A 15,202-nucleotide genomic window follows, 5' to 3' on the forward strand; every position below is an offset into this window, starting at 1 on the left:
GTGCCGGCTGTCAGTTTCTGGGACAGAGTTCCATACCTGTTGCCCTGGTCAGTCAATATGGAAACGGTTAATGCTGTTTGTGGATGACAGTGGGTTGTCGTCTGATGAAGACCCATTTGATCCCACTTGGAGACAGATCCAGTGAATTAGTACGCCAAGGCACTATGTTGACGCTCTTTGGAGTATGTTGGGTCACTATAATGGTACGTGCGAGAGCGCTACCTTACTGGAAAATACCCCCTGAAATGCTGTTGATGAATGGTAGCAGAACAGGACGCATCACCAGACTGACACACAAATTGGCAATGAGGGTGCTTGGGACAACCACGAGCGTGCTCGTGCTGTCACACGAAATAGTACCCTCGACCGTAACTCCAAGTGTATGTCCAGTGTATTTATCACGCAGGGAGATTAGTTGCAGGCCCTCAATTGGCTTCATTCTAACCAACAAGCAACCATCACTGGCAACATGGGAGAACCAATTTTCATTAGAATACGCAGGAGATCTCATCCCTACTGCATAATGAGCTCTTGCCTTCCACCACTGAAGTCGTAATTGCCGATGGGTTAGGGTCAGTGGAATGCAAGCTGCAGCTCGGAGCTGCCCTTGAATTAACCGATTTGTACCATTTGGTTGTATCACTGTGGTGCCAACTGCTGCTCATATTGCTGCTTCAGATGTAGAGCTATGTGCCAGAGCCATTCGCCGAACACAGTGGTTTTCCCTCTCGGTAGCGCCACTTGGCCATCGGAGTTCGATCTTCTTGCAACCGTACATTCGCGTGACCACCGCTGCCAGCATTCATGTACAATGCCTACATTCTTGCCAAGTCTTTCTGAAATATCGCAGAAGGAACATCCAGCTTCTCGCTGTCCTGTTACACGACCTAGTTCAAAGTCAATGATATGTTGATAATGACGTCTTTGTCGCTTTAAACGCTTTCTAGACTAACACCATATCACTACGTCCAATCTCAAAGATAACTAACGCTCAAGACCATTAGAGTGCTTATTTAAAGCAAACCTGGCGCTAAATTTGGGTAGATGTTATCTTTCACATGTAGGAACACGCCTAGCCACTCTCGTTTATATGTCGCCCAACTTCTTCTTGGTGTTTTTTCCGTCATTGTATTTATTATGTAGTTTTAAAATAGCTCTGAGCACTATGGGACTTAACATCTATGGTCATCAGTCCCTAGAACCTAGAACTACTTAAACCTAACTAACCTAAGGACATCACACAACACCCAGTCATCACGAGGCAGAGAAAATCTCTGATCCCGCCGGGAATCGAACCCGGGAACCCGGCCGTGGGAAGCGAGAACGCTACCGCACGACCTCGAGCTGCGGACTATTATGTAGTTATGCATATTATTTTAAGTTCAGTCTTATAACGAATTCATGCTGCTTCACGCACCTCCACAAAGTTATTTACTCTACACATGTGAAATCAATGTACGCTTTGTTTAGTTTTAAATATGTTATAACTGGTGCTACTTAATGTGTCAAATTAACATAAGGTATATGCTCGAGAAATCAGCCTCAGAGAAGTTTTAAAATTTATCATATTAGTGGAGTCTCGCTTTAGCGACTTTCCCAATGGGCACGTCCACAAAGAATCGACCAGCAGCGGACATTAGTAGGACTTTTCCCCATTAGTATGTACCGAGTGGCGAACCTCCAGCCGAGGCTATAATGTTTGTCTTGTTCAACGGCCGCTTGTGCTACAGTACGAAAGATGACCATATTGAAATGCTTCATAATTCCACAATAATTCGACGTTCCATAGTACCACAAATCAAAATATATGAGAATGCTTTCAGTATTGTGTCGCGTGTTATAAACATCAAACTTTAGAATGTAGTGGAACACTATTACAAAATACATAGGTGTCCAAAATTAAAATAACAAGCAGCTATTTCCCCGTCCTGTGTCTAATTCACGATATAATCATGTCCGTACGCTCATGCTCTACACGTAAGGTGGCATTCCGGTCATCGGGAAACCATGCTTACGATGACGTTTACTGGTTAGCGCCGCATCCACAATCGCTGTGTACATAGTTACAAACGTTGCAATTGCGTGGAAAGAAAGGAAGTAGGGCAACCGAAAACTGATGTGGCCCGATGGCTTAATGCGATTTGCGCTGATGTTTCTCGGATGTGGCGACAGATTATAGAAACCGAAACCGTGTCCCGAAGCTCAGAGTAGGGCCGATCACGTGTGACTTGAGAAGAGTGGACTAATATTTGGCTGTAACGGCACGACAGTAGGGCAACTGGCATGTGAGCTCCCAGCATCCACTGGGCGTGTTGTATCGAGGCAAACGGTGCGCAGAAGGCTTTCGCAAACTGGAGTTTACTGTCGGAGACGTGCTGTAAGTCTACCTCTGACGCTTCTTCACAGAAGGGAAAGTCTAGAGTGGAGTTATCAACATGCCACCTGGACGGTCGAAAAGTGGGCCAAGGTTGTTCTCACAGGCAAGTCCCGATTTAGTCCGCAGAGTGATTCTCGATGGATTGGCATCTGGAGGGAACGAGGAACACGATTTCGGGACCCAAATATTGTGGAAAGAGACCGATATCAAGGTGTATCAAAAAGGTGTGGCCAGAGATTATGTTTACCTCTCGAACCCCTCACCATGAAACTGTATGGGTGAGTCGGCAAGGTTCAACTGCTGTCAGGTATCGTGACGAGATCTTGGGACTTCATTTCCGGTTGTTGCGAGGTGCTGTGGGCCCAGACTTCGTACTGATGGACGATAATGCTAGACCTCGTAGAGCACGGATTATTTGACTCCCACAGAGCCTGTCTGGGATGCGTTAGGGAGACAGCTTGCAACACGTCAGCATCCACCAACCACTTTCCAAGACTGTGAAGAGCTCTACAGGGCCGCCCGATGTGGCCGAGCGTTTGTAGGCGCTTCAGTCCGGAACCGCGCGCCTGCTATGGTCGCAGGTTGGAATCCTGCCTCGGGCATGGATGTGTGTGATGTCCTTAGGTTAGTTAGGTTTAAGTAGTTTCTAAGTCTAGGGAACTGATGAGCTCAGATGTTAAGTCCCATAGTGCTTAGAGCCATTTGATTGAAGCTCTACGGGAGGAATGGGCGTTATTGCCTCAACATAAGACTGATATCATTCACACCATGCCCTGTCATTGTCAGGCCTGTATTGCTGCCAGAGGTCGCACCCCATCATTAACCAGTTATCGGAATGTCTGTGCAAATCTGTTAAGTTGGAAGAAATGAAGTACACTTTTGTCTGCCGGTATGCATGTTGCGGTTGTTTACATTCTGTATTCTTTACATTGTTTCTACTTTACTATCACCTGTTTGTACTGTTTTATGGCAAAATAAACGCAACTTGCAAAATATCCGTTTGTTGCTCTAATTTTGAGCACCAGTGTATATTTACAATAGACACTGCAGATTAGCAACTGCTGAAGCTTCACACGGTCTATAAACAAAGTATCAGATGATAATTCAGAACTCTAGCTACCATGCCTCAAAGTGACACATAGATACAGTTTTCATTTATTGAATTACTGCGTTTTGTATCTCTTTATTGTGAAAATACGTCAGATCATAGTATCCTTCCCAGATACACAACAAATAGAAGCAGTATGGCAATTCCCAGGTCTAGCCAAACGTGATCATGTTCCGTTTATCTCATTTATTAATTGTTTGAATGAAAACTAAAAGTTATGTCGGCCAGTACCAAACCCTTTGTAATTTACAAATTGTAAATGATTCATAAGATTTAACACCATAAATATATTAAGCGTGGAAAGCCGAATCAGCTGAGCAGGCCATACTTCTGTTTCATATGTTTTACAGTGTATCCTTTATTATTTGTCGTAAACCCGTATGTGTTAGATCATGCTTAATTAATTATGCCTGTGCTTTTATATGTACAATATCCTGCTTTGTCTCTACAGAAGCGGGAGAAAATAGTTTTTAATTTAAGTCATATAATCTGTAACTTTATTATAATGCAAATGATGGTTCATTTGATAGATTTTATAAATTGATGCTGTTTGTTGGGGGAGTGAATGCTTCGCACTGGTGTGAACTGTGAGGCTCTAGAACATTTTGATTTGTGGAGTGACTCTTGGAAGTAAGGTGTGATTTTTGGGAGGGGTAGAGTGTTGAAACGATTTTTGTCGTGAGCTGATGGAGAGTGGAAGACTTAGTGTGGAGCAATGATAGGGAATGCATGGCGTGGAGATGTGATACAGTGAATTTCATCGAGATGTAATAGAGTAGTCACTCGATGTTGCAAAACAGTCAGTGGGGTGAAGTGATAGAATATGTGCGGCTATGTGTCTCAAATACTTTAATATTTGCTAAAGTAGAACTTTGAGTTAGTGGGTTAGTATGAACTTTAACTGAGAGATCGTCATAAGATGTGCTTAAGGAACTTGGACGTGATTTACTCGCTGTTTAGGGGTAATTTTTACGTAGTTCAAAGCATGGGACTACGTTATTTTTGTTGATTTATGGGGAGTCTACTATCATTCTCACTACGCAGATTTCACGATCTTAAGTTCAGTTGAATTTTACCAGTTTGTGTCTTTTAAACTTAATTACTGTAAGACCATCATTTGATTCAGTAAATTATCACTTTATTGAACATAAAATTATACTGTCGTCTACATTAATTTATAGTCAGCAGATAATATCCTTTTATTGTCATTTATCAATATTCGTTTATTTTTATTTTATATTTATCTAAAATTTCGCTTAACTTGCCAGCGTATTAGCTGTTTGACCAAAGAATTATAATCTGCAACTGTTACTTCAGCTATCTTAGCTATTGGGCCTGAAAGAAGAGTTGTATGGCTCGACCCTACGACAACGTCGTGTCACATTTTCTTAACAGAGGCGAGGATAGCCCAAACAGCGAAAGATCACCAACCCCTTAATTTTAGTAAGCCAGTAACGGCAATGTTTCTCTACCGTTCAGAGTTCGACAGCTAGTCGGTTTCGCGTAGGCAGAGAGGGGACTGTTTCAAGTAACCAATGAGAGGCGAGAAAAGAGGCAGTATATTTCTGTTGAACAAGTTCTCCTCCTCGTTCTTGATTCGTGATATTGTTCTTCGTTGTCACTTCATGACATCCGTCTGAGATGACTGCCAACTCCATTGTACATAAAACCCATCACTCTGTCTGAATGAACATTGCGATGACACACTGATCCGTAGTATAGCCCGACGTCTAGGTTATGTTGGAAGATGAGGGGATATTGTTCTTCGTTGTCACTTCATGACATCCGTCTGAGATGACTGCCAACTCCATTGTACATAAAACCCATCACTCTGTCTGAATGAACATTGCGATGACACACTGATCCGTAGTATAGCCCGACGTCTAGGTTATGTTGGAAGATGATAATCCGGTTGTAAACGCCGAAGCCAGCAAGTATACCACCAAAAAAGAAGCTATTTCTCCGAATGAAGGTTGTGGTAACACGGATCTGTATTGTAGCCTGAGTTACAGGTTAGTCTGAAATGTGATATATGGTTGTGAGTTCTTCGAAGCCAACGAATATGATATTGTGACACGAATGTAGGCCACATTCCCTGAAGATTTCATGTAGATATTCATAAGATAGTCATCAGAAACTATGTACGTCTCACATCCATACAGATTCTTATTTCGGCAATATTTTATATGCCATACATTTGTATACCAAGGAGAAAATTTTTGTAACTGTTGTGAACACGATCGCAGATTTTTTTCGAAGTCTTAGGGAATTTTGGGTCTTTATTGAAACGAAAATCTGACAGTATTCGTTCATCTCTTGCTACGAAACGCATCGTCTGTCCGCTTCTCTCTCACTGGCTACGTAGAACCACCAGCGGACACACTCCCTTTCGTTCCCAACTCATTTTACGGGGAGCACTTACAACAAGGTTGCACTGCTGCCCTTATTTAGACTTTTAACTGGGCTTCCAATGTGTGGTCTTGTTACGACAAGCTTGAGATTGTCACCGTCTCAGGCAGGTACCTCGTGATTAACGTCGATCTAATCTCGACTTCTCAGGCGTGTCCTTTCTAGATTATAGTTACAGTAAGTAGCTTGTGGACTACTTCGTTACGTCTCATTTTGTTCGAAAGGCCCAGAACATGAATTTGCCTAACGTAAGGAGTTCCATAGTGTGAGCGATGTAAATAGAATTTCTGATCTTTTCAAACAGGTAATCATAAGCCGCGTTCCGTTCCACGCAGCCGAAATCAAGCGCAAGAGACTGCTACACTGAGAGACAGAGAAAGAGGGAGGAAAAGAGAGAGAGAGAAAGAGAGAGTGAGAGAGAGAGAGACGTAATTTGTCCTCGCACAGAATAGCTAAAGCGAAGGTGTGGTCCAAACAGTGGCTAGTAGCTAGTTCTTGCGAGTAAATTCATGCTAATGTGAACTCAGCAGCTCTGGCCGTAAACTCGGGGGTCCACGTTGTAAAGGTGGGAGTCACCGGCAGCAACACGGGCAGCGCGGCTTGTAACTGAGTTCTTGCTCGCGGCGCCGCCGGCGGCTGTGAAACACTGGCGTCACCGCCCGCCCAAAGGAACAGCGTGCTCGGCACGCGACCCTCCTTCACGCGTGGGACCTGGAGCGAGCAAGCTGCCTGAAGGGGAAGAGAAAGAACGGCAAGTCTCAGTTAACAAGTAAAGCCAAACAGCGGCACGTTTGTGCGCAGGCAGACAACAGAACAGCACCAGCTTCGCTGTTCCTTTGTTAAGGCTACCAACGGAAAACTGGGTAACAGAATTTACTCTCTTGGTCATTAAAATTATAGCACCAAGAAGGATAGCAATTAACGAAATTTTGCTTATTATGTGTATACACGGTGCAGTTCTACAGCTGCATCTACATATGTACTCCGCAAGCCACTGTATGGTGCGTGGAGGAGGGTACCCTGTCCAGTACCAGGCATTTTCTTTCCTGTTGCACTAGTAAATAAAGCGAGGGAAAGTCTACTGTGTATGCGCCTCCATATGAGTCTTAATTTCTCATATTTGATCTTGGTGGCCTTCAACCGAAATGTACCTTGTCGGCAGAAGAATCGTTCTACAGTCAGCTTCAAATTCCAGTTCTCTCCGTTTTCTCCCTCTATGGATTCCCATTTGAATTCCCGAAGGATTTCCGTAACACTTGCGTGTTGTTCGAAACTACTAGTAACAAATCTTGCAGCCCCCCTCTGAACTTCTTCGATGTCTTTCTTTAATCCATTCTGGCGCTGATCTCAAACACTCCAGCAGCACTGAGAAATAGATGCGGTGTCCTTTGTAGGTGAACTACACTTTTCTAGTATACTCCCCATAAACCGAAGTCGACTATTCGCCTTCCCTATAACAATCCTCGGATGCTCATCCCATTTCATACCGCTCTGCAGTGCAGCCTCCAGATATTTAAAAGACGTGAATGTGTCAAGCAGGACACTGCTAATGCTGTATCTGGACATTACAGATTTGTTTTTCCTACTCATCGTCATTAACTTACATTTTTCTACATTTACAGCTAACTTCCATTCATCACACCAACTGGTAATGTTGTCTAGGTCATCTTGTATCTTCCTACAGTCACTCAACGACGACACCTTCCCGTACACAACAGCATCAACAAACAACCGCAGATTGCAGGCGACACTGTCCGCTAGATCATTTATGCATAAAGACAGTAATAAAGGTCCTATCACGCTTCGCCGGGACACTCCGGATGATATCCTTGCCTCTGATGAACACCTACCGTCTAGGACAATGTACTGGGTTCTATTACTTAAGAAGTCATCGAGTCATTCACATATCTGTGAACCTTTTGCATATGTTCCTACCTTCGTTAACAGTCTGCAGTCGGGTCCGCGTCAAAAGCTATTTGGAAATCGAGAAATATGGAATCTGCCTGTTTCCCTTCGTTCATAGTTCGCTGTACATTATGTGAGAAAAGGGCAAGCTGAATTTCGCACGAGCTATGCTCTCTGGAGCCGTACTGATTTGTGGACGGAAGCTTTTCGGTCTCAAGGAATTTTATTATATTCTAATACAGAATATGTTCAAGAATTTTGCAGCAAACTGATGTTATGGACATTGCGGGTGTTTTATTTTTCTCTTCTTATGTAGAGGAGTCGCCTGCGCTTTGGGCGACACATCTGAGTACGTCATGCCATGCTGCTTTAACGAAGCCGTCAATCTTATTAGTGTAATATTTCTAGCTTTAGCAGCCATCATATTTAGCTCCAGGATTCCCACCTCAGAGCAGCTGAGATTGCAGAATTAAGCAGGTGACGTAATCAGTAGTACTGAGCAAGGTGGCGCAGTGATTAGCACACTGGACTCGCAGTCGTGAGGACGACGTTTCAAACCCTCGTCCGGCTATCCTGATTCGGGTTTTCCATTATTTCCCTAAATCGCATCAGGCAAATGTCGGGATGATTCCTTTGAAAGGGCACGACCGACCTCCTTCCCCATCATCTCCTAATACAATGGGACCGATGACCTCGCTGTTTGGTCCCCTCCCCCCAAATCAAACAACCAATCGTAATAAGTAGTGTGAGCTGCCACCAGCAGATGGTATGACCGATGCTCGTTTCGTGAGAAAGATCGCCCGAATTGTAGTCCATCGCAGTGATTGGCTGCTGTGTACGGAGGCAGCACGCCAAAATGCTAATTTTCGATCTTCAGCATTATAAAAAAAAATGGTTTAAATTTCCTTGAAAATTAAGTAGAGGCATCTACAAACAGGAAGCCGTCGCCTACTTATTTCAAAAGTCATACTAATAAGATAAACTGAAAAATAACAGTCAGACGAAGTACTTCCCGTATCTTCGGGTATCGCCTTAACTACGCTCCCAAGTGCAATGGTTTGCTCTGCTTTGTCACTCTGGCACGAGCAGTTATGAGACACAGATGCTTTGTCTGATACTATCGGTTGTACTTAGGTTCTATGAAGAAGTCTTAAGCCTAGAACAGTCACAATAATAAGTAAATTGGTGGTCAGTTATCGGTGTTTAGAGAGAGAACTTGCGAAATTAGTAACGAGGTGTGACTTTTTAAATAGTCAGTGATAAAGACTGTAGTTCTCACCTTGTCGTGTTCTGCTAGAATAAATACGAGTGTTATGGCTAGCAACTGGTGGTCAGTTTTTCGACTGTCGATAACAAGTTTTCAACGAGTGAGAGTTCTGGTGAATGTGCTGAATCGAGGTAGCCAAGGACAGTTCGTGTAGCGTGTAGTCTTGAGTTAAGTTGTTTAAAGATAACTTCATGGAGCGGTCATTGTCATCGGCTATAATGCGTCAAAAATAAGATTATTTCCCTCCAAATTATCGGCTTTGCGGATCAAAGATGTTTATGGTGGGTATCCAAAGGCACGCTAGGTGCCGGGCCCATCGTGTGACGACGTTGCACTCAGTCAGGCAACGCCCCTTCTCCGCGGTGCCTCCATAGACGCGGACACCGATCAGTATCATCTACTCAGGACCAGCACTCACCCAAATAGATGATGGTGTGCTTCTCCTTCGCCTAGTGAAGTCGTCAGGCGTACCACTGTCAGCGCGCAAAAGATATCTATTTAAAAAAGAGAGGATTGAAATTCGCTTGACGCCTTCCTAAGAGATAGCACTTCTTCCTATCTGACTATGCAAGCATAAGCCAGATGTGGTTTAAATTCAAAGAAATAGTATCGACAGCAATGGACAGATATACACTAAATAAATTCATAGTCGATGGTACTGACCGCCCAAAGTACACAGAACAGGTAAGAAAGCTCTTGCACAATCAGCACCAAAAGCTTGCCAAACTTAAAAGAACGCAAAATTCCCAATATTGGCGAACTTTAACAGAAGCTCGAAATTCAGCCCAGACTTCTATGAGAGATGGTTTTCCACAGTGAAGCCCTGTCTCGAAATCTGGCGGAAAATCCGAAGAGATTCTGGTCGTAGGTAAAGTAGACCAGCGGTAAGGCGCAATCAATATCTTCACTCCACGATGACATTGGTAATATTACTGATGCACTGAAGCAGAGTTACTGAATACAGTTTTCCAGTATTCCTCCACCAAATAAGACGAAGTAGATATCCTAGAACTCGAGTCAAAAGTAACTGGAAGCAGATGTCCTCGGTGTTGCTAAGAAACTTAAATCACTTAACAAATGCAAGGCATGCGGTTCAGATTGTACATCACTCAAGTTCCTTTCACAATATGCCCATACAGTAGCTCCATACTTAGCAGTCATATAAAACAGCTATCTCGCCAAAAAAATCAGTACCAGAGGACTGGAAAGCTACACAAGTCACACCAGTACTCAAGAAAGGAAACAGGAGTAATCCACTGAATTGCAGACCCTTACTAAAGTCTATTTGGACAAGGATTTTGGAACATATACTGTATTCGAACGTTATGAGTTAACTCGAAACAAAAGCGGTTCATTGATAAATAATCAACAAAAATTCAGAAAATATATCATGAAACACAAATAGCTCTTTATTGTCTCGAAGTGATGGGTGTTATCACAGGGGATTTAAAACTGATTCCATATTTTAGGTTTCTGGAAGGAGATTCACATCGTTCCTCACAACCAACTTCTAATCAAATTCCATGCCTATGGAGAATCGTCTCAGTTGTGCGACTGGATTCGTGTTTTCCTGTCAGAAAGGTCACAGTTCGTAGTAACTGACGGAAAGTGATCGAATAAAACGGAAATAATATTTTGCGCTCGACGGAGAAGTGTTGTAAGTCCTCTGCTATTCTTGATATGCATTAACTATTTAGGAGAAAATCTGAGCAGCCTTATTAGATTGTTTGCAGATGATGCTGTCATTTACCGTCTTGTAAAGTCATCAGATTATCAAATCCAATTGCAAAATCGTTTAGACAGGATATCTGTGTAGTGCGAAAAGTAGCAGTTGATTCTAAATAATGTTGTTGTTGTTGTTGTGATCTTCAGTCCAGAGACTGGTTTGATGCAGCTCTCCATGCTACTCTGTCCTGTGCAAGCTTCTTCATCTCCCTGTACCTACTGCAGCCAACATCCTTCTGAATCTGCTTAGTGTATTCATCTCTTGGTCTCCCTCTACGATTTTTACCCTCGACGTTGCCCTCCAGTACCAAATTGGTGATCCATTGATGCCTCAGAACATGCCCTACCAACCGATCCCTTCTTCTAGTCAAGTTGTACCACAAACTCCTCTTCTCCCCAATTCTATTCAATACCTCCTCATTAGTTATGTGATCTACCCATCTGATCTTCAGCATTCTTCTGTAGCACCACATTTCGAAAGCTTCTATTCTCTTCTTGTCTAAACTATTTATCGTCCATGTTTCACTTCCATACATGGCTACATGGCTTGCTCAATATACAGATTGAATAACATCGGGGAGAGGCTACAACCCTGTCTCACTCCCTTCCCAACCACTGCTTCCCTTTCATGTCCCTCGACTCTTATAACTGCCATCTGGTTTCTGTACAAATTGTACATAGCCTTTCGCTCCCTGTATTTTACCCCTGCCACCTTCAGAACTTGAAAGAGAGTATTCCAGTCAATATTGTCAAAAGCTTTCTCTGCGTCTACAAATGCTAGAAACGTAGGTTTGCCTTTCCTTAATCTTTCTTCTAAGATAAGTCGTAGGGTCAGTATTGCCTCACGTGTTCCAACATTTCTACGGAATCCAAACTTATCTTCCCCGAGGTCAGCTTCTATCAGTTTTTCCATTCGTCTGTAAAGAATTCGCGTCAGTATTTTGCATCTGTGACTTATTAAACTGATAGTTCGGTAATTTTCACATCTGTCAACACCTGCTTTCTTTGGGATGAGAAGTATGAACTCATCCACGTGTGTAATAAAAGGAAGCCGCTAAATTTCTGTTGCGAATAACTTAAATTGGAACGATCACACAGATAATGGTGTGATTTATTGGCAGAACATGCAGAAAATGCTGCAGATCCATTAGAGATACTGCTAACTTTCTGCTTGTCCGCCCTTTTCTGCAGTACTTCTGTGCCATATGGGACCCACATCAGATGGGTTTGACGGAAGACATCGAAAACGTTCAAAGAAGGGCAGCTCGTGTTGTATTATATCGAAATAGGGGGGAGAGCGCCACGGATATGATACGCGAGTTGGGGTGGCAATCATGAGAAAGAAGCCATCTTTCGTTGTGAAATGATATCCTCATGAAATTTCGTTGACCAACTTTCTCCTCAGAGTGTAAAAATATTTTATTGGCGCCCACTTACATAGGTGGAAATGATCATCGTAATAAAATAAGAAAAATCATGCACGGAAAGATTTAAGTGCGCGTTTTTCCCTCGTGCTGTTCGATACTGGAACGGTAGAGAAATGAACTGAAGATGGTTCGATAAACCCTCTACCCGATTCTTAATTCTGAAATGCAGAGCAATCATGTAGTTTTACATATACAGCCACGTCAATGGAGTCGTAACGATGGACGCCATTTTGACAGTCCTTGATGTTCCAGATGTCGTCACCCGTCGTGTGTGAATGTCTGTCTCCCGCAGAGCAACCCATTTCCCCACTCATGTTACGTCACGTGGCTGTAAAATCCTACAGAGCCGAGGGACTAATATGACTGCCCTCTTGGGCATTAGCCGCATACTGAAATTGAAAACCAGCGTGGTCCTCCGATCCCATCTATTCCATATTCTCACGACCGTCGGGAGATCCGGAAATCGCCGGCAGGAATACTGCGGAACAATAAAGCACAGTCTCGACAGACTGCCGCATTCTAGAACATGCCGACGACGTTTCGCTTTCTTACACGAGGTATAACGCTACTTTCTCGCAAACAACGAACATTTGAAACCGGCATCTTCTTGAGATTGTCGCTGAGTAATCTTCTCAAATGTGCAGAATATAGTTGATGTTAACGCTACCTTGGACAGGTTCAATGAAATGCTGAACATTTGCATACATGTAGTGCACATCATGCCAAACTGACATTCTCTGCATGTCGATTATCATGATGTTGTATTTTAGCTGTCGAATTTTGTCGAATTTGTTGCTTACACTTATTATAAATTCAAAGCATCGTGGTCTCTGACATTCTCTGTGAGTGATTCATTAACGATGTATCCACCATCTGGCACTGACTGAGGCAACATTGACCTCAACGGTTGAGTTTATAAACTTAAAAATGTTTACATAAAATTAGGATTATCAAGGAGAAAATATGAAAGACCTGTTGGTGACGGGAACGTTTGTGACGGAGTACAATTTCAGGTAAAAGAACGCTGGAATATCCTTTACAAAAGAACAGATGTCCACCAGTGTGAAAGACAAAAAGTATTAAACTTACTGCATGTAACATACCCAATACCATTACCGAAATGTCGTCTGTGACTAGAATTACAGAGCTACAAACTAATAGCGAAAATTAAAAATAAACCACATACCCCACAGATCACTTCCTATAGTCAATGCTCCTAGCAGAATACGATTAAGATGGCATATAAAAGTGATAAAATACCTTACCTAGTTCATAGGCTATTCTTTAGTGAAAGATGTACTCAAATAAACATGCATCTTTCACTTGAACTGCTTGTAAAAAGGAATCCTGTGATTTTCTTCACATTATCTTCATTCTATACTCTTCACATTTTCAATTTATTAGGACTTCAACTGCACCAGATGCTCGAGTGTGTTGAAGTTCTTCGGTAAACATCATTGTGTAGACCTATTTTCCCCTTGAATTTTTTATGTGTGTTAGACCTGTATCAAATCGTAGAAAAGCTCATACGAGGAGACAAAAACAACAAAGATTGCTGGCATTAGTCGAACTGAAGAATTCACTATGAATTAGGCAATTAAATAGCAAACTTATTTAATGTACATATAAAATGTAAATGTAAGGGATTTTATTAAGAACGTGAAACATGAAATAAATCTAGGTATACAGATTAAAATAAATAAATTTGTTAATATCCTTATTTATGCAGATGAGGTAACCATTTTGGAAGAAAGTGAAGATGAGCTACAAAATTCAGTGTCTAAGCTACATCAATTCGAGAAAAGGAAACATAACCTTAGAGTACCAATAAAGGAAACTAAAATCATAGCTCGTTACGGGAAATATCCTGCTCACTTAAAAATAATGACAGATAATGCCCCACCTGACCAGGTCTCCAGCTTTAACTTTTAGAGATGCGATACAAACTGTGATTTGAACAAGGATATTGAAATAAAGAGGAAAGAATAGCAGTCAGTAAGCAGAAAAATGATCTAAACATTCCGGAACAAGATACAGGAGGAAACAAAATTATTTTTTTTATGAAACAGTGGCTACACGTGTATTGCTATGTCGAAGTGAGTCATGGATCCCTGAAAAACGTGATAAAAGTAAATTCCAAGCAGCAGAAATGAGATTTCACAGGAAAGTTAGAGATTCTACAAGTTAAGACCATATACTAAATTGGGATATTAGGAATTAACGAGCTATTTATAATATTAATGAGAATATTAAAGGAGATAAAACATTATTGAAACATCAAATTCATAGTATGATTTTAGAGAATCCGACGTCGGGTCATGCTGTACCAGCCAAAAGGAAGATTAAAAACGATGGAACGGGCCCAAATGCCTAAACCTTAAAGTGCAGAAGAAGAACACTTCCTCCTACCGGAACATCTCTTATTTGCTGAAAGCAGATGTTAACTGAATCATCTAAATGGTTATTAAACAGAGTAACAGAATAGCAGAGAATCACAAGCTTTGCCTAAATACCTTCTGTCATCTCATCTCCTGTTCTACAGGAATCTCTGACAGTTAATATCAGGCATCTGATAATCGCACATCCATTTAGACTAAATAATGTAGCGTTTCTTCGGTCTGGTGGTATACCAGTAAAGTGCGTGAGGCAACTGAATGGTCGACAATCGAATCGTGATCGGACCACGAAATTTCTCAGGTTTCTTTTAATCCATTCTTCACCTCTCACTTCTCACCTGTGTAGCGTTGCTCTTGGGGGGGGGGCGAAAAGAAAAAGAATTGTTATTTTTTTTTAGCAATGTCGAAAAATTGAATATTTTGGTGGACCACTTGGCAACAGAAACAGGGATTTATTACACTATTACAATAACATGCGATGAGCATTAAATACCTGACCATGAGCAGCAGACTGATTCATTTGAGATCGTTCGGAAGAAACATTGTCATATTTGTGCATTTTTATAGTCGCGATGTAGCCATACCCGA

This window comes from Schistocerca serialis, chromosome 4 (assembly GCF_023864345.2).
Source record: "Schistocerca serialis cubense isolate TAMUIC-IGC-003099 chromosome 4, iqSchSeri2.2, whole genome shotgun sequence".
NCBI lineage: Eukaryota > Metazoa > Arthropoda > Insecta > Orthoptera > Acrididae > Schistocerca > Schistocerca serialis.